The following is a 26,472-nucleotide window of genomic DNA, read 5'->3' on the forward strand; positions in this document are numbered from 1 at the left end:
CCCAAAGATACATGTCACCCCTCAGAGTAATCCTCGGTTCCGGCCCTGACTCCACACAAGGTTTTTGGCCCCGGTATCGACGGGAGAGGAATCCCGAGAGGCCCCCTAGCAACTCGCATGGGGACTGGCCTCTCCTGAGGCAACCAGGGCGGGTCCCTGAGGTCCCCGTCGTAACTCGAGAACACCTGCCGCAACTCGAGAAAATCCAGGAACTTCTCCCTTGCAGGCGAGATGAGGCCTATTTCCGATGAGGCGTCTGGAGACTAATGACACCTAACCTCTGGAACTTCGAAAGGGTCTTTCACACCCTTGCTGCAACTCAAGAAGTTCACCGCCATACCCGTCTCCACTCGAGAGGAAGCACGATGGTCCCGCCCACATCCAGAGGAGCCCCGTTTCCCCCTCGTAGCTCGAGATGAGGGATCCTTTCCCTGCTTTCAACGGGAAAGAATTCCCGGCGTTCCCGTCGCATCTCAAGAGGAGGCACTCTCAACAGGAAAGGCGAGAGGAACTCCATGGTCATACCACCATTCCAAGAGTCCCCCAGATGTCTCAGTCCATTCCAGAGGAACCTCTTTGCCCTGCACTGGCTCATCTTTCACGCCGAGGATCGACTCAGACCACGGTCGCACGTGGGACAGCCCTGTGGGAAAGCCTCGAGGGAAAGACTCGAGGGAAAACCACAGATCCTTTGATCCACGCGACGGGAAGCGTGACATTGCTGCTACAGCCTGGAAGGAAAGCGCACGTGCATGCCCCCACTCGAGACGAGGCCTGACTCCCCTGGGGAGACTCCAGAAGTACCCAAAGATCCATGTCAGCCCCTGAGAGGAATCCTCGGTTCCGGGCATGACTCCACACAAGGTTTTTGGCCCCGGTATCGACGGGAGAGGAATCCCGAGAGGCCCCCTAGCAAATTGCATGGGGACTGGCCTCTCCTGAGGCCACCAGAGCGGTTCCCTGAGGTCCCCGTCGTAACTCGAGAACACCTGCCGCAACTCGAGAAAATCCAGGAAGTTCTCCCTTCCAGGCGAGATGAGGCCTATTTCCGATGAGGCGTCTGGAGACTAATGACACCTAACCTCTGGAACTTCGAAAGGGTCTTTCACACCCTTGCTGCAACTCAAGAAGTTCACCGCCATACCCGTCTCCACTCGAGAGGAAGCACGATGGTCCCGCCCACATCCAGAGGAGCCCCGTTTCCCCCTCGTAGCTCGAGATGAGGGATCCTTTCCCTGCTTTCAACGGGAAAGAATTCCCGGCGTTCCCGTCGCATCTCAAGAGGAGGCACTCTCAACAGGAAAGGCGAGAGGAACTCCATGGTCGTACCACCATTCCAAGAGTCCCCCAGATGTCTCAGTCCATTCCAGAGGAACCTTTTGCCCTGCACTGGCTCATCTTTCACGCCGAGGATCGACTCACACAACGGTGGCACATGGGAAAGCCTCGAGGGAAAGCCTCGAGGGAAAACCACAGATCCTTTGATCCACGCGACGGGAAGCGTGACATTGCTGCTGCAGCCTGGAAGGAAAGCGCACGTGCATGCCCCCACTCGAGACGAGTCCTGACTCCCCTGGGGAGACTCCAGAAGTACCCAAAGATACATGTCACCCCTGAGAGTAATCCTCGGTTCCGGCCCTGACTCCACACAAGGTTTTTGGCCCCGGTATCGACGGGAGAGGAATCCCGAGAGGCCCCCTAGCAACTCGCATGGGGACTGGCCTCTCCTGAGGCAACCAGGGCGGGTCCCTGAGGTCCCCGTCGTAACTCGAGAACACCTGCCGCAACTCGAGAAAATCCAGGAACTTCTCCCTTGCAGGCGAGATGAGGCCTATTTCCGATGAGGCGTCTGGAGACTAATGACAAATAACCTCTGGAACTTCGAAAGGGTCTTTCACACCCTTGCTGCAACTCAAGAAGTTCACCGCCATACCCGTCTCCACTCGAGAGGAAGCACGATGGTCCCGCCCACATCCAGAGGAGCCCCGTTTCCCCCTCGTAGCTCGAGATGAGGGATCCTTTCCCTGCTTTCAACGGGAAAGAATTCCCGGCGTTCCCGTCGCATCTCAAGAGGAGGCACTCTCAACAGGAAAGGCGAGAGGAACTCCATGGTCATACCACCATTCCAAGAGTCCCCCAGATGTCTCAGTCCATTCCAGAGGAACCTCTTTGCCCTGCACTGGCTCATCTTTCACGCCGAGGATCGACTCAGACCACGGTCGCACGTGGGACAGCCCTGTGGGAAAGCCTCGAGGGAAAGCCTCGAGGGAAAACCACAGATCCTTTGATCCACGCGACGGGAAGCGTGACATTGCTGCTGCAGCCTGGAAGGAAAGCGCACGTGCATGCCCCCACTCGAGACGAGGCCTGACTCCCCTGGGGAGACTCCAGAAGTACCCAAAGATCCATGTCAGCCCCTGAGAGGAATCCTCGGTTCCGGGCATGACTCCACACAAGGTTTTTGGCCCCGGTATCGACGGGAGAGGAATCCCGAGAGGCCCCCTAGCAAATTGCATGGGGACTGGCCTCTCCTGAGGCCACCAGGGCGGTTCCCTGAGGTCCCCGTCGTAACTCGAGAACACCTGCCGCAACTCGAGAAAATCCAGGAAGTTCTCCCTTCCAGGCGAGATGAGGCCTATTTCCGATGAGGCGTCTGGAGACTAATGACACCTAACCTCTGGAACTTCGAAAGGGTCTTTCACACCCTTGCTGCAACTCAAGAAGTTCACCGCCATACCCGTCTCCACTCGAGAGGAAGCACGATGGTCCCGCCCACATCCAGAGGAGCCCCGTTTCCCCCTCGGAGCTCGAGATGAGGGATCCTTTCCCTGCTTTCAACGGGAAAGAATTCCCGGCGTTCCCGTCGCATCTCAAGAGGAGGCACTCTCAACAGGAAAGGCGAGAGGAACTCCATGGTCGTACCACCATTCCAAGAGTCCCCCAGATGTCTCAGTCCATTCCAGAGGAACCTCTTTGCCCTGCACTGGCTCATCTTTCACGCCGAGGATCGACTCACACCACGGTGGCACGTGGGACAGCCCTGTGGGAAAGCCTCGAGGGAAAGCCTCGAGGGAAAACCACAGATCCTTTGATCCACGCGACGGGAAGCGTGACATTGCTGCTACAGCCTGGAAGGAAAGCACACGTGCATGCCCCCACTCGAGACGAGGCCTGACTCCCCTGGGGAGACTCCAGAAGTACCCAAAGATCCATGTCAGCCCCTGAGAGGAATCCTCGGTTCCGGGCCTGACTCCACACAAGGTTTTGGCCCCGGTATCGACGGGAGAGGAATCCCGAGAGGCCCCCTAGCAACTCGCATGGGGACTGGCCTCTCCTGAGGCCACCAGGGCGGTTCCCTGAGGTCCCCGTCGTAACTCGAGAACACCTGCCGCAACTCGAGAAAATCCAGGAAGTTCTCCCTTCCAGGAAACATGTGGCCTATTTCCGATGAGGCGTCTGGAGACTAATGACACCTAACCTCTGGAACTTCGAAAGGGTCTTTCACACCCTTGCTGCAACTCAAGAAGTTCACCGCCATACCCGTCTCCACTCGAGAGGAAGCACGATGGTCCCGCCCACATCCAGAGGAGCCCCGTTTCCCCCTCGTAGCTCGAGATGAGGGATCCTTTCCCTGCTTTCAACGGGAAAGAATTCCCAGTGTTCCCGTCGCATCTCAAGAGGAGGCATTCTCAACAGGAAAGGCGAGAGGAACTCCATGGTCGTACCACCATTCCAGGATTGCCCAGATGTCTCAGTCCATTCCAGAGGAACCTCTTTGCCCTGCACTGGCTCATCTTTCACGCCGAGGATCGATTCACACCACGGTGGCACGTGGGACAGCCCTGTGGGAAAGCCTCGAGGGAAAGACTCGAGGGAAAGCCACAGACCCTTTGATAAATGCGACGGGAATCGTGACATTGCTGCTACAGCCCGGAAGGAAAGCGCACGTGCATGCCCCCACTCGAGACGAGGCCTGACTCCCCTTTGGAGACTCCAGAAGTACCCAAAGATACATGTCACCCCTGAGAGGAATCCTCGGTTCCGGCCCTGACTCCACACAAGGTTTTTGTCCCCGGTATCGACGGGAGAGGAATCCCGAGAGGCCCCCTATCAACTCGCATGGGGACTGGCCTCTCCTGAGGCAACCAGGGCGGGTCCCTGAGGTCCCCGTCGTAACTCGAGAACACCTGCCGCAACTCGAGAAAATCCAGGAAGTTCTCCCTTCCAGGCGAGATGAGGCCTATTTCCGATGAGACGTCTGGAGACTAATGACACCTAACCTCTGGAACTTCGAAAGGGTCTTTCACACCCTTGCTGCAACTCAAGAAGTTCACCGCCATACCCGTCTCCACTCGAGAGGAAGCACGATGGTCCCGCCCACATCCAGAGGAGCCCCGTTTCCCCCTCGTAGCTCGAGATGAGGGATCCCTTCCCTGCTTTCAACGGGAAAGAATTCCCGGCGTTCCCGTCGCATCTCAAGAGGAGGCACTCTCAACAGGAAAGGCGAGAGGAACTCCATGGTCGTACCACCATTCCAAGAGTCCCCCAGATGTCTCAGTCCATTCCAGAGGAACCTCTTTGCCCTGCACTGGCTCATCTTTCACGCCGAGGATCGACTCACACCACGGTGGCACGTGGGCCAGCCCTGTGGGAAAGCCTCGAGGGAAAGCCTCGACGGAAAACCACAGATCCTTTGATCCACCCGACGGGAAGCGTGACATTGCTGCTACAGCCTGGAAGGAAAGCGCAAGTTCATGCCCCCACTCGAGACGAGGCCTGACTCCCCTGGGGAGACTCCAGAAGTACCCAAAGATCCATGTCAGCCCCTGAGAGGAATCCTCGGTTCCGGCCCTGACTCCACACAAGGTTTTTGGCCCCGGTATCGACGGGAGAGGAATCCCGAGAGGCCGCCTAGCAACTCGCACGGGGAGTGGCCTCTCCTGAGGCCACCAGGGCGGGTCCCTGACGTCCCCGTCGTAACTCGAGAACACCTGCCGCAACTCGAGAAAATCCAGGAAGTTCTCCCTTCCAGGCGAGATGAGGCCTATTTCCGATGAGGCGTCTGGAGTCTAATGACACCTAACCTCTGGAACTTCTAAAGGGTCTTTCACACCCTTGCTGCAACTCAAGAAGTTCACCGCCATACCCGTCTCCACTCGAGAGGAAGCACGATGGTCCCGCCCACATCCAGAGGAGCCCCGTTTCCCCCTCGTAGCTCGAGATGAGGGATCCTTTCCCTGCTTTCAACGGGAAAGAATTCCCGGCGTTCCCGTCGCATCTCAAGAGGAGGCACTCTCAACAGGAAAGGCGAGAGGAACTCCATGGTCGTACCACCATTCCAAGACTCCCCCAGATGTCTCAGTCCATTCCAGAGGAAACTCTTTGCCCTGCACTGGCTCATCTTTCACGCCGAGGATCGACTCACAACACGGTGGCACGTGGGACAGCCCTGTGGGAAAGCCTCGAGGGAAAGCCTCGAGGGAAAGCCACAGATCCTTTGATAAATGAGACGGGAATCGTGACATTGCTGCTACAGCCTGGAAGGAAAGCGCACGTGCATGCCCCCACTCGAGACGAGGCCTGACTCCCGTGGGGAGACTCCAGAAGTACCCAAAGATCCATGTCAGCCCCTGAGAGGAATCCTCGGTCCCGGCCCTGACTCCACACAAGGTTTTTGGCCCCGGTATCGACGGGAGAGGAATCCCGAGAGGCCCCCTAGCAACTCGCATGGGGACTGCCCTCTCCTGAGGCCACCAGGGCGGGTCCCTGAGGTCCCCGTCGTAACTCGAGAACACCTGCCGCAACTCGAGAAAATCCAGGAAGTTCTCCCTTGCAGGCGAGATGAGGCCTATTTCCGATGAGGCGTCTGGAGACTAATGACACCTAACCTCTGGAACTTCGAAAGGGCCTTTCACACCCTTGCTGCAACTCAAGAAGTTCACCGCCATACCCGTCTCCACTCGAGAGGAAGCACGATGGTCCCGCCCACATCCAGAGGAGCCCCGTTTCCCCCTCGTAGCTCGAGATGAGGGATCCCTTCCCTGCTTTCAACGGGAATGAATTCCCGGCGTTCCCGTCGCATCTCAAGAGGAGGCACTCTCAACAGGAAAGGCGAGAGGAACTCCATGGTCGTACCACCATTCCAAGAGTCCCCCAGATGTCTCAGTCCATTCCAGAGGAACCTCTTTGCCCTGCACTGGCTCATCTTTCACGCTGAGGATCGACTCACACCACGGTGGAACGTGGGCCAGCCCTGTGGGAAAGCCTCGAGGGAAAGCCTCGAGGGAAAACCACAGATCCTTTGATCCACCCGACGGGAAGCGTGACATTGCTGCTACAGCCTGGAAGGAAAGCGCAAGTTCATGCCACCACTCGAGACGAGGCCTGACTCCCCTGGGGAGACTCCAGAAGTACCCAAAGATCCATGTCAGCCCCTGAGAGGAATCCTCGGTTCCGGCCCTGACTCCACACAAGGTTTTTGGCCCCGGTATCGACGGGAGAGGAATCCCGAGAGGCCGCCTAGCAACTCGCACGGGGAGTGGCCTCTCCTGAGGCCACCAGGGCGCGTCCCTGAGTTCCCCGTCGTAACTCGAGAACACCTGCCGCAACTCGAGAAAATCCAGGAAGTTCTCCCTTCCAGGCGAGATGAGGCCTATTTCCGATGAGGCGTCTGGAGTCTAATGACACCTAACCTCTGGAACTTCGAAAGGGTCTTTCACACCCTTGCTGCAACTCAAGAAGTTCACCGCCATACCCGTCTCCACTCGAGAGGAAGCACGATGGTCCCGCCCACATCCAGAGGAGCCCCGTTTCCCCCTCGTAGCTCGAGATGAGGGATCCTTTCCCTGCTTTCAACGGGAAAGAATTCCCAGTGTTCCCGTCGCATCTCAAGAGGAGGCATTCTCAACAGGAAAGGCGAGAGGAACTCCATGGTCGTACCACCATTCCAGGATTGCCCAGATGTCTCAGTCCATTCCAGAGGAACCTCTTTGCCCTGCACTGGCTCATCTTTCACGCCGAGGATCGATTCACACCACGGTGGCACGTGGGACAGCCCTGTGGGAAAGCCTCGATGGAAAGACTCGAGGGAAAGCCACAGACCTTTTGATAAATGCGACGGGAATCGTGACATTGCTGCTACAGCCTGGAAGGAAAGCGCACGTGCATGCCCCCACTCGAGACGAGGCCTGACTCCCCTTTGGAGACTCCAGAAGTACCCAAAGATACATGTCACCCCTGAGAGGAATCCTCGGTTCCGGCCCTGACTCCACACAAGGTTTTTGTCCCCGGTATCGACGGGAGAGGAATCCCGAGAGGCCCCCTATCAACTCGCATGGGGACTGGCCTCTCCTGAGGCAACCAGGGCGGGTCCCTGAGGTCCCCGTCGTAACTCGAGAACACCTGCCGCAACTCGAGAAAATCCAGGAAGTTCTCCCTTCCAGGCGAGATGAGGCCTATTTCCGATGAGACGTCTGGAGACTAATGACACCTAACCTCTGGAACTTCGAAAGGGTCTTTCACACCCTTGCTGCAACTCAAGAAGTTCACCGCCATACCCGTCTCCACTCGAGAGGAAGCACGATGGTCCCGCCCACATCCAGAGGAGCCCCGTTTCCCCCTCGTAGCTCGAGATGAGGGATCCCTTCCCTGCTTTCAACGGGAAAGAATTCCCGGCGTTCCCGTCGCATCTCAAGAGGAGGCACTCTCAACAGGAAAGGCGAGAGGAACTCCATGGTCGTACCACCATTCCAAGAGTCCCCCAGATGTCTCAGTCCATTCCAGAGGAACCTCTTTGCCCTGCACTGGCTCATCTTTCACGCCGAGGATCGACTCACACCACGGTGGCACGTGGGCCAGCCCTGTGGGAAAGCCTCGAGGGAAAGCCTCGACGGAAAACCACAGATCCTTTGATCCACCCGACGGGAAGCGTGACATTGCTGCTACAGCCTGGAAGGAAAGCGCAAGTTCATGCCCCCACTCGAGACGAGGCCTGACTCCCCTGGGGAGACTCCAGAAGTACCCAAAGATCCATGTCAGCCCCTGAGAGGAATCCTCGGTTCCGGCCCTGACTCCACACAAGGTTTTTGGCCCCGGTATCGACGGGAGAGGAATCCCGAGAGGCCGCCTAGCAACTCGCACGGGGAGTGGCCTCTCCTGAGGCCACCAGGGCGGGTCCCTGACGTCCCCGTCGTAACTCGAGAACACCTGCCGCAACTCGAGAAAATCCAGGAAGTTCTCCCTTCCAGGCGAGATGAGGCCTATTTCCGATGAGGCGTCTGGAGTCTAATGACACCTAACCTCTGGAACTTCTAAAGGGTCTTTCACACCCTTGCTGCAACTCAAGAAGTTCACCGCCATACCCGTCTCCACTCGAGAGGAAGCACAATGGTCCCGCCCACATCCAGAGGAGCCCCGTTTCCCCCTCGTAGCTCGAGATGAGGGATCCTTTCCCTGCTTTCAACGGGAAAGAATTCCCGGCGTTCCCGTCGCATCTCAAGAGGAGGCACTCTCAACAGGAAAGGCGAGAGGAACTCCATGGTCGTACCACCATTCCAAGACTCCCCCAGATGTCTCAGTCCATTCCAGAGGAAACTCTTTGCCCTGCACTGGCTCATCTTTCATGCCGAGGATCGACTCACAACACGGTGGCACGTGGGACAGCCCTGTGGGAAAGCCTCGAGGGAAAGCCTCGAGGGAAAGCCACAGATCCTTTGATAAATGAGACGGGAATCGTGACATTGCTGCTACAGCCTGGAAGGAAAGCGCACGTGCATGCCCCCACTCGAGACGAGGCCTGACTCCCGTGGGGAGACTCCAGAAGTACCCAAAGATCCATGTCAGCCCCTGAGAGGAATCCTCGGTCCCGGCCCTGACTCCACACAAGGTTTTTGGCCCCGGTATCGACGGGAGAGGAATCCCGAGAGGCCCCCTAGCAACTCGCATGGGGACTGGCCTCTCCTGAGGCCACCAGGGCGGGTCCCTGAGGTCCCCGTCGTAACTCGAGAACACCTGCCGCAACTCGAGAAAATCCAGGAAGTTCTCCCTTGCAGGCGAGATGAGGCCTATTTCCGATGAGGCGTCTGGAGAATAATGACACCTAACCTCTGGAACTTCGAAAGGGTCTTTCACACCCTTGCTGCAACTCAAGAAGTTCACCGCCATACCCGTCTCCACTCGAGAGGAAGCACGATGGTCCCGCCCACATCCAGAGGAGCCCCGTTTCCCCCTCGTAGCTCGAGATGAGGGATCCCTTCCCTGCTTTCAACGGGAATGAATTCCCGGCGTTCCCGTCGCATCTCAAGAGGAGGCACTCTCAACAGGAAAGGCGAGAGGAACTCCATGGTCGTACCACCATTCCAAGAGTCCCCCAGATGTCTCAGTCCATTCCAGAGGAACCTCTTTGCCCTGCACTGGCTCATGTTTCACGCCGAGGATCGACTCACACCACGGTGGCACGTGGGCCAGCCCTGTGGGAAAGCCTCGAGGGAAAGCCTCGAGGGAAAACCACAGATCCTTTGATCCACCCGACGGGAAGCGTGACATTGCTGCTACAGCCTGGAAGGAAAGCGCAAGTTCATGCCACCACTCGAGACGAGGCCTGACTCCCCTGGGGAGACTCCAGAAGTACCCAAAGATCCATGTCAGCCCCTGAGAGGAATCCTCGGTTCCGGCCCTGACTCCACACAAAGTTTTTGGCCCCGGTATCGACGGGAGAGGAATCCCGAGAGGCCGCCTAGCAACTCGCACGGGGAGTGGCCTCTCCTGAGGCCACCAGGGCGGGTCCCTGAGTTCCCCGTCGTAACTCGAGAACACCTGCCGCAACTCGAGAAAATCCAGGAAGTTCTCCCTTCCAGGCGAGATGAGGCCTATTTCCGATGAGGCGTCTGGAGTCTAATGACACCTAACCTCTGGAACTTCGAAAGGGTCTTTCACACCCTTGCTGCAACTCAAGAAGTTCACCGCCATACCCGTCTCCACTCGAGAGGAAGCACGATGGTCCCGCCCACATCCAGAGGAGCCCCGTTTCCCCCTCGTAGCTCGAGATGAGGGATCCCTTCCCTGCTTTCAACGGGAAAGAATTCCCGGCGTTCCCGTCGCATCTCAAGAGGAGGCACTCTCAACAGGAAAGGCGAGAGGAACTCCATGGTCGTACCACCATTCCAAGAGTCCCCCAGATGTCTCAGTCCATTCCAGAGGAACCTTTTGCCCTGCCCTGGCTCATCTTTCACGCCGAGGATCGACTCACACCACGGTGGCACGTGGGAAAGCCTTGTGGGAAAGCCTCGAGGGAAAGCCTCGAGGGAAAACCACAGATCCTTTGATCCACGCGACGGGAAGCGTGACATTGCTGCTGCAGCCTGGAAGGAAAGCGCACGTGCATGCCCCCACTCGAGACGAGGCCTGACTCTCCTTTGGAGACTCCAGAAGTACCCAAAGATACATGTCACCCCTGAGAGTAATCCTCGGTTCCGGCCCTGACTCCACACAAGGTTTTTGGCCCCGGTATCGACGGGAGAGGAATCCCGAGAGGCCCCCTAGCAACTCGCATGGGGACTGGCCTCTCCTGAGGCAACCAGGGCGGGTCCCTGAGGTCCCCGTCGTAACTCGAGAACACCTGCCGCAACTCGAGAAAATCCAGGAAGTTCTCCCTTGCAGGCGAGATGAGGCCTATTTCCGATGAGGCGTCTGGAGACTAATGACACCTAACCTCTGGAACTTCGAAAGGGTCTTTCACACCCTTGCTGCAACTCAAGAAGTTCACCGCCATACCCGTGTCCACTCGAGAGGAAGCACGATGGTCCCGCCCACATCAAGAGGAGCCCCGTTTCCCCCTCGTAGCTCGAGATGAGGGATCCTTTCCCTGCTTTCAACGGGAAAGAATTCCCGGCGTTCTCGTCGCATCTCAAGAGGAGGCACTCTCAACAGGAAAGGCGAGAGGAACTCCATGGTCGTACCACCATTCCAAGAGTCCCCCAGATGTCTCAGTCCATTCCAGAGGAACCTCTTTGCCCTGCACTGGCTCATCTTTCACGCCGAGGATCGACTCACACCACGGTGGCACGTGGGCCAGCCCTGTGGGAAAGCCTCGAGGGAAAGCCTCGAGGGAAAACCACAGATCCTTTGATCCACCCGACGGGAAGCGTGACATTGCTGCTACAGCCTGGAAGGAAAGCGCAAGTTCATGCCACCACTCGAGACGAGGCCTGACTCCCCTGGGAAGACTCCAGAAGTACCCAAAGATCCATGTCAGCCCCTGAGAGGAATCCTCGGTTCCGGCCCTGACTCCACACAAGGTTTTTGGCCCCGGTATTGACGGGAGAGGAATCCCGAGAGGCCGCCTAGCAACTCGCACGGGGAGTGGCCTCTCCTGAGGCCACCAGGGCGGGTCCCTGAGTTCCCCGTCGTAACTCGAGAACACCTGCCGCAACTCGAGAAAATCCAGGAAGTTCTCCCTTCCAGGCGAGATGAGGGCTATTTCCGATGAGGCGTCTGGAGTCTAATGACACCTAACCTCTGGAAATTCGAAAGGGTCTTTCACACCCTTGCTGCAACTCAAGAAGTTCACCGCCATACCCGTCTCCACTCGAGAGGAAGCACGATGGTCCCGCCCACATCCAGAGGAGCCCCGTTTCCCCCTCGTAGCTCGAGATGAGGGATCCCTTCCCTGCTTTCAACGGGAAAGAATTCCCGGCGTTCCCCTCACATCTCAAGAGGAGGCACTCTCAACAGGAAAGGCGAGAGGAACTCCATGGTCGTACCACCATTCCAAGAGTCCCCCAGATGTCTCAGTCCATTCCAGAGGAACCTCTTTGCCCTGCACTGGCTCATCTTTCACGCCGAGGATCGACTCACACCACGGAGGCACGTGGGCCAGCCCTGTGGGAAAGCCTCGAGGGAAAGCCTCGAGGGAAAACCACAGATCCTTTGATCCACCCGACGGGAAGCGTGACATTGCTGCTACAGCCTGGAAGGAAAGCGCAAGTTCATGCCACCACTCGAGACGAGGCCTGACTCCCCTGGGGAGACTCCAGAAGTACCCAAAGATCCATGTCAGCCCCTGAGAGGAATCCTCGGTTCCGGCCCTGACTCCACACAAGGTTTTTGGCCCCGGTATCGACGGGAGAGGAATCCCGAGAGGCCGCCTAGCAACTCGCACGGGGAGTGGCCTCTCCTGAGGCCACCAGGGCGGGTCCCTGACGTCCCCGTCGTAACTCGAGAACACCTGCCGCAACTCGAGAAAATCCAGGAAGTTTTCCCTTCCAGGCGAGATGAGGCCTATTTCCGATGAGGCATCTGGAGTCTAATGACACCTAACCTCTGGAACTTCGAAAGGGTCTTTCACACCCTTGCTGCAACTCAAGAAGTTCACCGCCATACTCGTCTCCACTCGAGAGGAAGCACGATGGTCCCGCCCACATCCAGAGGAGCCCCGTTTCCCCCTCGTAGCTCGAGATGAGGGATCCTTTCCCTGCTTTCAACGGGAAAGAATTCCCGGCGTTCCCGTCGCATCTCAAGAGGAGGCACTCTCAACAGGAAAGGCGAGAGGAACTCCATGGTCGTACCACCATTCCAAGACTCCCCCAGATGTCTCAGTCCATTCCAGAGGAAACTCTTTGCCCTGCACTGGCTCATCTTTCACGCCGAGGATCTACTCACAACACGGTGGCACGTGGGACAGCCCTGTGGGAAAGCCTCGAGGGAAAGCCTCGAGGGAAAGCCACAGATCCTTTGATAAATGCGACGGGAATCGTGACATTGCTGCTACAGCCTGGAAGGAAAGCGCACGTGCATGCCCCCACTCGAGACGAGGCCTGACTCCCGTGGGGAGACTCCAGAAGTACCCAAAGATCCATGTCAGCCCCTGAGAGGAATCCTCGGTCCCGGCCCTGAATCCACACAAGGTTTTTGGCCCCGGTATCGACGGGAGAGGAATCCCGAGAGGCCCCCTAGCAACTCGCATGGGGACTGGCCTCTCCTGAGGCCACCAGGGCGGGTCCCTGAGGTCCCCGTCGTAACTCGAGAACACCTGCCGCAACTCGAGAAAATCCAGGAAGTTCTCCCTTCCAGGCGAGATGAGGCCTATTTCCGATGAGGCGTCTGGAGACTAATGACACCTAAACTCTGGAACTTCGAAAGGGTCTTTCACACCCTTGCTGCAACTCAAGAAGTTCACCGCCATACCTGTCTCCACTCGAGAGGAAGCACGATGGTCCCGCCCACATCCAGAGGAGCCCCGTTTCCCCCTCGTAGCTCGAGATGAGGGATCCTTTCCCTGCTTTCAACGGGAAAGAATTCCCAGCGTTCCCGTCGCATCTCAAGAGGAGGCACTCTCAACAGGAAAGGCGAGAGGAACTCCATGGTCGTACCACCATTCCAAGAGTCCCCCAGATGTCTCAGTCCATTCCAGAGGAACCTTTTGCCCTGCACTGGCTCATCTTTCACGCCGAGGATCGACTCACACCACGGTGGCACGTGGGAAAGCCTTGTGGGAAAGCCTCGAGGGAAAGCCTCGAGGGAAAACCACAGATCCTTTGATCCACGCGACGGGAAGCGTGACATTGCTGCTGCAGCCTGGAAGGAAAGCGCACGTGCATGCCCCCACTCGAGACGAGTCCTGACTCCCCTGGGGAGACTCCAGAAGTACCCAAAGATACATGTCACCCCTGAGAGTAATCCTCGGTTCCGGCCCTGACTCCACACAAGGTTTTTGGCCCAGGTATCGACGGGAGAGGAATCCCGAGAGGCCCCCTAGCAACTCGCATGGGGTATGGCCTCTCCTGAGGCAACCAGGGCGGGTCCCTGAGGTCCCCGTCGTAACTCGAGAACACCTGCCGCAACTCGAGAAAATCCAGGAAGTTCTCCCTTGCAGGCGAGATGAGGCCTATTTCCGATGAGGCGTCTGGAGACTAATGACACCTAACCTCTGGAACTTCGAAAGGGTCTTTCACACCCTTGCTGCAACTCAAGAAGTTCACCGCCATACCCGTCTCCACTCGAGAGGAAGCACGATGGTCCCGCCCACATCCAGAGGAGCCCCGTTTCCCCCTCGTAGCTCGAGATGAGGGATCCTTTCCCTGCTTTCAACGGGAAAGAATTCCCGGCGTTCCCGTCGCATCTCAAGAGGAGGCACTCTCAACAGGAAAGGCGAGAGGAACTCCATGGTCGTACCACCATTCCAAGAGTCCCCCAGATGTCTCAGTCCATTCCAGAGGAACCTCTTTGCCCTGCACTGGCTCATCTTTCACGCCGAGGATCGACTCACACCACGGTGGCACGTGGGACAGCCCTGTGGGAAAGCCTCGAGGGAAAGCCTCGAGGGAAAACCACAGATCCTTTGATCCACGCGACGGGAAGCGTGACATTGCTGCTACAGCCTGGAAGGAAAGCGCACGTGCATGCCCCCACTCGAGACGAGGCCTGACTCCCCTGGGGAGACTCCAGAAGTACCCAAAGATCCATGTCAGCCCCTGAGAGGAATCCTCGGTTCCGGGCCGGACTCCACACAAGGTTTTTGGCCCCGGTATCGACGGGAGAGGAATCCCGAGAGGCCCCCTAGCAACTCGCATGGGGACTGGCCTCTCCTGAGGCCACCAGGGCGGTTCCCTGAGGTCCCCGTCGTAACTCGAGAACACCTGCCGCAACTCGAGAAAATCCAGGAAGTTCTCCCTTCCAGGCGACATGTGGCCTATTTCCGATGAGGCGTCTGGAGACTAATGACACCTAACCTCTGGAACTTCGAAAGGGTCTTTCACACCCTTGCTGCAACTCAAGAAGTTCACCGCCATACCCGTCTCCACTCGAGAGGAAGCACGATGGTCCCGCCCACATCCAGAGGAGCCCCGTTTCCCCCTCCTAGCTCGAGATGAGGGATCCTTTCCCTGCTTTCAACGGGAAAGAATTCCCAGTGTTCCCGTCGCATCTCAAGAGGAGGCATTCTCAACAGGAAAGGCGAGAGGAACTCCATGGTCGTACCACCATTCCAGGATTGCCCAGATGTCTCAGTCCATTCCAGAGGAACCTCTTTGCCCTGCACTGGCTCATCTTTCACGCCGAGGATCGACTCACACCACGGTGGCACGTGGGACAGCCCTGTGGGAAAGCCTCGAATGAAAGCCTCGAGGGAAAACCACAGATCCTTTGATCCACGCGACGGGAAGCGTGACATTGCTGCTACAGCCTGGAAGGAAAGCACACGTGCATGCCCCCACTCGAGACGAGGCCTGACTCCCCTTTGGAGACTCCAGAAGTACCCAAAGATACATGTCACCCCTGAGAGGAATCCTCGGTTCCGGCCCTGACTCCATACAAGGTTTTTGTCCCCGGTATCGACGGGAGAGGAATCCCGAGAGGCCCCCTATCAACTCGCATGGGGACTGGCCTCTCCTGAGGCAACCAGGGCGGGTCCCTGAGGTCCCCGTCGTAACTCGAGAACACCTGCCGCAACTCGAGAAAATCCAGGAAGTTCTCCCTTGCAGGCGAGATGAGGCCTATTTCCGATGAGGCGTCTGGAGACTAATGACACCTAACCTCTGGAACGTCGAAAGGGTCTTTCACACCCTTGCTGCAACTCAAGAAGTTCACCGGCATACCCGTCTCCACTCGAGAGGAAGCACGATGGTCCCGCCCACATCCAGAGGAGCCCCGTTTCCCCCTCGTAGCTCGAGATGAGGGATCCTTTCCCTGCTTTCAACGGGAAAGAATTCCCGGCGTTCCTGTCGCATCTCAAGAAGAGGCACTCTCAACAGGAAAGGCGAGAGGAACTCCATGGTCGTACCACCATTCCTAGAGTCCCCTAGATGTCTCAGTCCATTCCAGAGGAACCTCTTTGACCTGCACTGGCTCATCTTTCACGCCGAGGATCGATTCACACCACGGTGGCACGTGGGACAGCCCTGTGGGAAAGCCTCGAGGGAAAGACTCGAGGGAAAGCCACAGACCCTTTGATAAATGGGACGGGAATCGTGACATTGCTGCTACAGCCTGGAAGGAAAGCGCACGTGCATGCCCCCACTCGAGACGAGGCCTGACTCCCCTTTGGAGACTCCAGAAGTTCCCAAAGAAACATGTCACCCCTGAGAGGAATCCTCGGTTCCGGCCCTGACTCCACACAAGGTTTTTGTCCCCGGTATCGACGGGAGAGGAATCCCGAGAGGCCCCCTATCAACTCGCATGGGGACTGGCCTCTCCTGAGGCAACCAGGGCGGGTCCCTGAGGTCCCCGTCGTAACTCGAGAACACCTGCCGCAACTCGAGAAAATCCAGGAAGTTCTCCCTTGCAGGCGAGATGAGGCCTATTTCCGATGAGGCGTCTGGAGACTAATGACACCTAACCTCTGGAACTTCGAAAGGGTCTTTCACACCCTTGCTGCAACTCAAGAAGTTCACCGCCATACCCGTCTCCACTCGAGAGGAAGCACGATGGTCCCGCCCACATCCAGAGGAGCCCCGTTTCCCCCTCGTAGCTCGAGATGAGGGATCCCTTCCCTGCTTTCAACGGGAAAGAATTCCCGGCGTTCCCGTCGCATCTCAAGAGGAGGCACTCTCAACAGGAAAGGCGAGAGGAACTCCATGGTCGTACCACCATTCCAAGAGTCCCCCAGATGTCTCAGTCCATTCCAGAGGAACATCTTTGCCCTGCACTGGCTCATCTTTCACGCCGAGGATCGACTCACACCACGGTGGCACGTGGGCCAGCCCTGTGGGAAAGCCGCGAGGGAAAGCCTCGAGGGAAAACCACAGATCCTTTGATCCACCCGACGGGAAGCGTGACATTGCTGCTACAGCCTGGAAGGAAACCGCAAGTTCATGCCACCACTCGAGACGAGGCCTGACTCCCCTGGGGAGACTCCAGAAGTACCCAAAGATCCATGTCAGCCCCTGAGAGGAATCCTCGGTTCCGGCCCTGACTCCACACAAGGTTTTTGGCCCCGGTATCGACGGGAGAGGAATCCCGAGAGGCCGCCTAGCAACTCGCACGGGGAGTGGCCTCTCCTGAGGCCACCAGGGCGGGTCCCTGAGTTCCCCGTCGTAACTCGAGAACACCTGCCGCAACTCGAGAAAATCCAGGAAGTTCTCCCTTCCAGGCGAGATGAGGCCTATTTCCGATGAGGCGTCTGGAGTCTAATGACACCTAACCTCTGGAACTTCGAAAGGGTCTTTCACACCCTTGCTGCAACTCAAGAAGTTCACCGCCATACCCGTCTCCACTCGAGAGGAAGCACGATGGTCCCACCCACATCCAGAGGAGCCCCGTTTCCCCCTCGTAGCTCGAGATGAGGGATCGTTTCCCTGCTTTCAACGGGAAAAAATTCCCATCATTCCCGTCGCATCTCCAAAGGAGGCACTCTCAACAGGAAAGGCGAGAGGAACTCAATGGTCGTACCACAATTCCTAGAGTCCCCTAGATGTCTCAGTCCATTCCAGAGGAACCTCTTTGACCTGCACTGGCTCATCTTTCACGCCGAGGATCGATTCACACCACGGTGGCACGTGGGACAGCCCTGTGGGAAAGCCTCGAGGGAAAGACTCGAGGGAAAGCCACAGACCCTTTGATAAATGCGACGGGAATCGTGACATTGCTGCTACAGCCTGGAAGGAAAGCGCACGTGCATGCCCCCACTCGAGACGAGGCCTGACTCCACTTTGGAGACTCCAGAAGTTCCCAAAGAAACATGTCACCCCTGAGAGGAATCCTCGGTTCCGGCCCTGACTCCACACAAGGTTTTTGTCCCCGGTATCGACGGGAGAGGAATCCCGAGAGGCCCCCTATCAACTCGCATGGGGACTGGCCTCTCCTGAGGCAACCAGGGCGGGTCCCTGAGGTCCCCGTCGTAACTCGAGAACACCTGCCGCAACTCGAGAAAATCCAGGAAGTTCTCCCTTGCAGGCGAGATGAGGCCTATTTCCGATGAGGCGTCTGGAGACTAATGACACCTAACCTCTGGAACTTCGAAAGGGTCTTTCACACCCTTGCTGCAACTCAAGAAGTTCACCGCCATACCCGTCTCCACTCGAGAGGAAGCACGATGGTCCCGCCCACATCCAGAGGAGCCCCGTTTCCCCCTCGTAGCTCGAGATGAGGGATCCCTTCCCTGCTTTCAACGGGAAAGAATTCCCGGCGTTCCCGTCGCATCTCAAGAGGAGGCACTCTCAACAGGAAAGGCGAGAGGAACTCCATGGTCGTACCACCATTCCAAGAGTCCCCCAGATGTCTCAGTCCATTCCAGAGGAACATCTTTGCCCTGCACTGGCTCATCTTTCACGCCGAGGATCGACTCACACCACGGTGGCACGTGGGCCAGCCCTGTGGGAAAGCCGCGAGGGAAAGCCTCGAGGGAAAACCACAGATCCTTTGATCCACCCGACGGGAAGCGTGACATTGCTGCTACAGCCTGGAAGGAAACCGCAAGTTCATGCCACCACTCGAGACGAGGCCTGACTCCCCTGGGGAGACTCCAGAAGTACCCAAAGATCCATGTCAGCCCCTGAGAGGAATCCTCGGTTCCGGCCCTGACTCCACACAAGGTTTTTGGTCCCGGTATCGACGGGAGAGGAATCCCGAGAGGCCGCCTAGCAACTCGCACGGGGAGTGGCCTCTCCTGAGGCCACCAGGGCGGGTCCCTGAGTTCCCCGTCGTAACTCGAGAACACCTGCCGCAACTCGAGAAAATCCAGGAAGTTCTCCCTTCCAGGCGAGATGAGGCCTATTTCCGATGAGGCGTCTGGAGTCTAATGACACCTAACCTCTGGAACTTCGAAAGGGTCTTTCACACCCTTGCTGCAACTCAAGAAGTTCACCGCCATACCCGTCTCCACTCGAGAGGAAGCACGATGGTCCCACCCACATCCAGAGGAGCCCCGTTTCCCCCTCGTAGCTCGAGATGAGGGATCGTTTCCCTGCTTTCAACGGGAAAAAATTCCCATCATTCCCGTCGCATCTCCAAAGGAGGCACTCTCAACAGGAAAGGCGAGAGGAACTCAATGGTCGTACCACCATTCCTAGAGTCCCCTAGATGTCTCAGTCTATTCCAGAGGAACCTCTTTGACCTGCACTGGCTCATTTTTCACGCCGAGGATCGACTCACTCCACGGTGGCACGTGGGACAGCCCTGAGGGAAAGCCTCGAGGGAAAGCCTCGAGGGAAAGCCACAGATCCTTTGATAAATGCGACGGGAAGCGTGACATTGCTGCTACAGCCTGGAAGGAAAGCGCACGTGCATGCCCCCATTCGAGACGAGGCCTGACTCCCCTAGTGAGACTCCAGAAGTACCCAAAGATCCATGTCACCCTTGAGAGGAATCTTCGGTTCCGGCCCTGACTCCACACAAGGTTTTTGGACCCGGTATCGACAGGAGAGGAATCCCGAGAGGCCCCCTAGCAACTCGCATGGGGAATGGCCTCTCCTGAGCCCACCAGGGCGGGTCTTGAGGTCCCCGTCGTAACTCGAGAACACCTGCCGCAACTCGAGAAAATCCAGGAAGTTCTCCCTTCCAGGCGAGATGAGGCCTATTTCCGATGAGGCGTCTGGAGACTAATGACACCTAACCTCTGGAACTTCGAAAGGGTCTTTCACACCCTAACTGCAACTCAAGAAGTTCACCGCCATACCCGTCTTAACTCCAGAGGAAGCACGAAGGTCCCGCCCACATCCAGAGGAGCCCCGTTTCCCCCTCGTAGCTCGAGATGAGGGATCCTTTCCCTGCTTTCAACGGGAAAGAATTCCCAGCGTTCCCGTCGCATCTCAAGAGGAGGCACTCTCAACAGGAAAGGCGAGAGGAACTCCATGGTCGTACCACCATTCCAAGAGACCCCCAGATGTCTCAGTCCATTCCAGAGGAACCTCTTTGCCCTGCACTGGCTCATCTTTCACGCCGAGGATCGACTCACACCACGGTGGCACGTGGGACATCCCTGTGGCAAAGCCTCGAGGGAAAGCCTCGAGGGAAAACCACAGATCCTTTGATCCACGCGACGGGAAGCGTGACATTGCTGCTACAGCCTGGAAGGAAAGCGCACGTGCATGCCCCCACTCGAGACGAGGCCTGACTCCCCTGGGGAGACTCCAGAAGTACCCAAAGATACATGTCACCCCTGAGAGTAATCCTCGGTTCCGGCCCTGACTCCACACAAGGTTTTTGGCCCAGGTATCGACGGGAGAGGAATCCCGAGAGGCCCCCTAGCAACTCGCATGGGGTCTGGCCTCTCCTGAGGCAACCAGGGCGGGTCCCTGAGGTCCCCGTCGTAACTCGAGAACACCTGCCGCAACTCGAGAAAATCCAGGAAGTTCTCCCTTGCAGGCGAGATGAGGCCTATTTCCGATGAGGCGTCTGGAGACTAATGACACCTAACCTCTGGAACTTCGAAAGGGTCTTTCACACCCTTGCTGCAACTCAAGAAGTTCACCGCCATACCCGTCTCCACTCGAGAGGAAGCACGATGGTCCCGCCCACATCCAGAGGAGCCCCGTTTCCCCCTCGTAGCTCGAGATGAGGGATCCTTTCCCTGCTTTCAACGGGAAAGAATTCCCGGCGTTCCCGTCGCATCTCAAGAGGAGGCACTCTCAACAGGAAAGGCGAGAGGAACTCCATGGTCGTACCACCATTCCAAGAGTCCCCCAGATGTCTCAGTCCATTCCAGAGGAACCTCTTTGCCCTGCACTGGCTCATCTTTCACGCCGAGGATCGACTCACACCACGGTGGCACGTGGGACAGCCCTGTGGGAAAGCCTCGAGGGAAAGCCTCGAGGGAAAACCACAGATCCTTTGATCCACGCGACGGGAAGCGTGACATTGCTGCTACAGCCTGGAAGGAAAGCGCACGTGCATGCCCCCACTCGAGACGAGGCCTGACTCCCCTGGGGAGACTCCAGAAGTACCCAAAGATCCATGTCAGCCCCTGAGAGGAATCCTCGGTTCCGGGCCTGACTCCACACAAGGTTTTTGGCCCCGGTATCGACGGGAGAGGAATCCCGAGAGGCCCCCTAGCAACTCGCATGGGGACTGGCCTCTCCTGAGGCCACCAGGGCGGTTCCCTGAGGTCCCCGTCGTAACTCGAGAACACCTGCCGCAACTCGAGAAAATCCAGGAAGTTCTCCCTTCCAGGCGACATGTGGCCTATTTCCGATGAGGCGTCTGGAGACTAATGACACCTAACCTCTGGAACTTCGAAAGGGTCTTTCACACCCTTGCTGCAACTCAAGAAGTTCACCGCCATACCCGTCTCCACTCGAGAGGAAGCACGATGGTCCCGCCCACATCCAGAGGAGCCCCGTTTCCCCCTCGTAGCTCGAGATGAGGGATCCCTTCCCTGCTTTCAACGGGAAAGAATTCCCGGCGTTCCCGTCGCATCTCAAGAGGAGGCACTCTCAACAGGAAAGGCGAGAGGAACTCCATGGTCGTACCACCATTCCAAGAGTCCCCCAGATGTCTCAGTCCATTCCAGAGGAACATCTTTGCCCTGCACTGGCTCATCTTTCACGCCGAGGATCGACTCACACCACGGTGGCACGTGGGCCAGCCCTGTGGGAAAGCCGCGAGGGAAAGCCTCGAGGGAAAACCACAGATCCTTTGATCCACCCGACGGGAAGCGTGACATTGCTGCTACAGCCTGGAAGGAAACCGCAAGTTCATGCCACCACTCGAGACGAGGCCTGACTCCCCTGGGGAGACTCCAGAAGTACCCAAAGATCCATGTCAGCCCCTGAGAGGAATCCTCGGTTCCGGCCCTGACTCCACACAAGGTTTTTGGCCCCGGTATCGACGGGAGAGGAATCCCGAGAGGCCGCCTAGCAACTCGCACGGGGAGTGGCCTCTCCTGAGGCCACCAGGGCGGGTCCCTGAGTTCCCCGTCGTAACTCGAGAACACCTGCCGCAACTCGAGAAAATCCAGGAAGTTCTCCCTTCCAGGCGAGATGAGGCCTATTTCCGATGAGGCGTCTGGAGTCTAATGACACCTAACCTCTGGAACTTCGAAAGGGTCTTTCACACCCTTGCTGCAACTCAAGAAGTTCACCGCCATACCCGTCTCCACTCGAGAGGAAGCACGATGGTCCCACCCACATCCAGAGGAGCCCCGTTTCCCCCTCGTAGCTCGAGATGAGGGATCGTTTCCCTGCTTTCAACGGGAAAAAATTCCCATCATTCCCGTCGCATCTCCAAAGGAGGCACTCTCAACAGGAAAGGCGAGAGGAACTCAATGGTCGTACCACAATTCCTAGAGTCCCCTAGATGTCTCAGTCCATTCCAGAGGAACCTCTTTGACCTGCACTGGCTCATCTTTCACGCCGAGGATCGATTCACACCACGGTGGCACGTGGGACAGCCCTGTGGGAAAGCCTCGAGGGAAAGACTCGAGGGAAAGCCACAGACCCTTTGATAAATGCGACGGGAATCGTGACATTGCTGCTACAGCCTGGAAGGAAAGCGCACGTGCATGCCCCCACTCGAGACGAGGCCTGACTCCCCTTTGGAGACTCCAGAAGTTCCCAAAGAAACATGTCACCCCTGAGAGGAATCCTCGGTTCCGGCCCTGACTCCACACAAGGTTTTTGGCCCCGGTATCGACGGGAGAGGAATCCCGAGAGGCCCCCTAGCAACTCGCATGGGGACTGGCCTCTCCTGAGGCCAACAGGGCGGGTCCCTGAGGTCCCCGTCGTAACTCGAGAACACCTGCCGCAACTCGAGAAAATCCAGGAAGTTCTCCCTTCCAGGCGAGATGAGGCCTATTTCCGATGAGGCGTCTGGAGACTAATGACACCTAAACTCTGGAACTTCGAAAGGGTCTTTCACACCCTTGCTGCAACTCAAGAAGTTCACCGCCATACCCGTCTCCACTCGAGAGGAAGCACGATGGTCCCGCCCACATCCAGAGGAGCCCCGTTTCCCCCTCCTAGCTCGAGATGAGCGATCCTTTCCCTGCTTTCAACGGGAAAGAATTCCCGGCGTTCCCGTCGCATCTCAAGAGGAGGCACTCTCAACAGGAAAGGCGAGAGGAACTCCATGGTCGTACCACCATTCCAAGAGTCCAGCAGATGTCTCAGTCCATTCCAGAGGAACCTCTTTGCCCTGCACTGGCTCATCTTTCACGCCGAGGATCGACTCACACCACGGTGGCACGTGGGACAGCCCTGTGGGAAGCCTCGAGGGAAAGCCTCGAGGGAAAACCACAGATCCTTTGATCCACGCGATGGGAAGCGTGACATTGCTGCTACAGCCTGGAAGGAAAGCGCACGTGCATGCCCCCACTCGAGATGAGGCCTGTCTCCCCTGGCGAGACTCCAGAAGTACCCAAAGATCCATATCAGCCCGTGAGAGGAATCCTCGGATCCGGCCCTGACTCCACACAAGGTTTTTGGCCCGGGTATCGACGGGAGAGGAATCCCGAGAGGCCCCCTAGCAACTCGCATGGGGACTGGCCTCTCCTGAGGCCTCCAGGGCGGGTCCCTGAGGTCCCCGTCGTAACTCGAGAACACCTGCCGCAACTCGAGAAAATCCAGGAAGTTCTCCCTTCCAGGCAGGATGAGGCCTATTTCCGATGAGGCGTCTGGAGACTAATGACACCTAACCTCTGGAACTTCGAAAGGGTCTTTCACACCCTTGCTGCAACTCAAGAAGTTCACCGCCATACCCGTCTCCACTCGAGTGGAAGCACGATCGTCCCGCCCACATCCAGCGGAGCCCCATTTCCCCCTCGTAGCTCGAGATGAGGAATCCTTTCCCTGCTTTCAATGGGAAAGAGTTCCCGGCGTTCCCGTCGCATCTCAAGCGGAGGCACTCTCAACAGGAAAGGCGAGAGGAACTCCATGGTCGTACCACCATTCCAAGAGTCCCCCAGATGTCTCAGTCCATTCCAGAGGAACCTCTTTGCCCTGCACTGGCTCATCTTTCACGCCGAGGATCGACTCACACCACGGTGGCATGTGGGACAGCCCTGTGGGAAAGCCTCGAGGGTAAGCCTCGAGGGAAAACCACAGATCCTTTGATCCACGCCACGGGAAGCGTGACATTGCTGCTACAGCCTGGAAGGAAAGTGCACGTGCATGCCCCGACTCGAGACGAGGCCTGACTCCCCTGGGGAGACTCCAGAAGTACCCAAAGATCCATGTCAGCCCGTGAGAGGAATCCTCGGTTCCGGCCCTGACTCCACACAAGGTTTTTGGCCCCGGTATCGACGGGAGAGGAATCCCGAGAGGCCCCTTAGCAACTCGCATGGGGACTGGCCTCTCCTGAGGCCACCAGGGCGGGTCCCTGAGGTCCCCGTCGTAACTCGAGAACACCTGCCGCAACTCGAGAAAATCCAGGAAGTTCTCCCTTCCAGGCGAGATGAGGCCTATTTCCGATGAGGCGTCTGGAGACTAATGACACCTAAACTCTGGAACTTCGAAAGGGTCTTTCACACCCTTGCTGCAACTCAAGAAGTTCACCGCCATACCCGTCTCCACTCGAGAGGAAGCACGATGGTCCCGCCCACATCCAGAGGAGCCCCGTTTCCCCCTCCTAGCTCGAGATGAGCGATCCTTTCCCTGCTTTCAACGGGAAAGAATTCCCGGCGTTCCCGTCGCATCTCAAGAGGAGGCACTCTCAACAGGAAAGGCGAGAGGAACTCCATGGTCGTACCACCATTCCAAGAGTCCCGCAGATATCTCAGTCCATTCCAGAGGAACCTCTTTGCCCTGCACTGGCTCATCTTTCACGCCGAGGATCGACTCACACCACGGTGGCACGTGGGACAGCCCTGTGGGAAGCCTCGAGGGAAAGCCTCGAGGGAAAACCACAGATCCTTTGATCCACGCGATGGGAAGCGTGACATTGCTGCTACAGCCTGGAAGGAAAGCGCACGTTCATGCCCCCACTCGAGATGAGGCCTGTCTCCCCTGGCGAGACACCAGAAGTACCCAAAGATCCATATCAGCCCGTGAGAGGAATCCTCGGTTCCGGCCCTGACTCCACACAAGGTTTTTGGCCCGGGTATCGACGGGAGAGGAATCCCGAGAGGCCCCCTAGCAACTCGCATGGGGACTGGCCTCTCCTGAGGCCACCAGGGCGGGTCCCTGAGGTCCCCGTCGTAACTCGAGAACACCTGCCGCAACTCGAGAAAATCCAGGAAGTTCTCCCTTCCAGGCAGGATGAGGCCTATTTCCGATGAGGCGTCTGGAGACTAATGACACCTAACCTCTGGAACTTCGAAAGGGTCTTTCACACCCTTGCTGCTACTCAAGAAGTTCACCGCCATACCCGTCTCCACTCGAGAGGAAGCACGATCGTCCCGCCCACATCCAGAGGAGCCCCCTTTCCCCCTCGTAGCTCGAGATGAGGAATCCTTTCCCTGCTTTCAATGGGAAAGAGTTCCCGGCGTTCCCGTCGCATCTCAAGCGGAGGCACTCTCAACAGGAAAGGCGAGAGGAACTCCATGGTCGTACCACCATTCCAAGAGTCCCCCAGATGTCTCAGTCCATTCCAGAGGAAGCTCTTTGCCCTGCACTGGCTCATCTTTCACGCCGAGGATCGACTCACACCACGGTGGCACGTGGGACAGCCCTGTGGGAAAGCCTCGAGGGAAAGCCTCGAGGGAAAACCACAGATCCTTTGATCCACGCCACGGGAAGCGTGACATTGCTGCTACAGCCTGGAAGGAAAGTGCACGTGCATGCCCCGACTCGAGACGAGGCCTGACTCCCCTGGGGAGACTCCAGAAGTACCCAAAGATCCATGTCAGCCCGTGAGAGGAATCCTCGGTTCCGGCCCTGACTCCACACAAGGTTTTTGGCCCCGGTATCGACGGGAGAGGAATCCCGAGAGGCCCCCTAGCAACTCGCATGGGGACTGGCCTCTCCTGAGGCCACCAGGGCGGGTCCCTGAGGTCCCCGTCGTAACTCGAGAACACCTGCCGCAACTCTAGAAATTCCAGGAAGTTCCCCCTTCCAGGCGAGATGAGGCCTATTTCCGATGAGGCGTCTGGAGACTAATGACACCTAACCTCTGGAACTTCGAAAGGGTCTTTCACACCCTTGCTGCAACTCAAGAAGTTCACCGCCATACCCGTCTCCACTCGAGAGGAAGCACGATCGTCCCGCCCACATCCAGAGGAGCCCCCTTTCCCCCTCGTAGCTCGAGATGAGGAATCCTTTCCCTGCTTTCAATGGGAAAGAATTCCCGGCGTTCCCGTCGCATCTCAAGCGGAGGCACTCTCAACAGGAAAGGCGAGAGGAACTCCATGGTCGTACCACCATTCCATGAGTCCCCCAGATATCTCAGTCCATTCCAGAGGAACCTCTTTGCCCTGCACTGGCTCATCTTTCACGCCGAGGATCGACTCACACCACGGTGGCACGTGGGACAGCCCTGTGGGAAAGCCTCGAGGGAAAGCCTCGAGGGAAAACCACAGATCCTTTGATCCACGCCACGGGAAGCGTGACATTGCTGCTACAGCCTGGAAGGAAAGTGCACGTGCATGCCCCGACTCGAGACGAGGCCTGA

The sequence above is a fragment of the Capricornis sumatraensis genome, chromosome 12 (assembly GCF_032405125.1).
Source record: "Capricornis sumatraensis isolate serow.1 chromosome 12, serow.2, whole genome shotgun sequence".
In the NCBI taxonomy this organism is placed as follows: domain Eukaryota; kingdom Metazoa; phylum Chordata; class Mammalia; order Artiodactyla; family Bovidae; genus Capricornis; species Capricornis sumatraensis.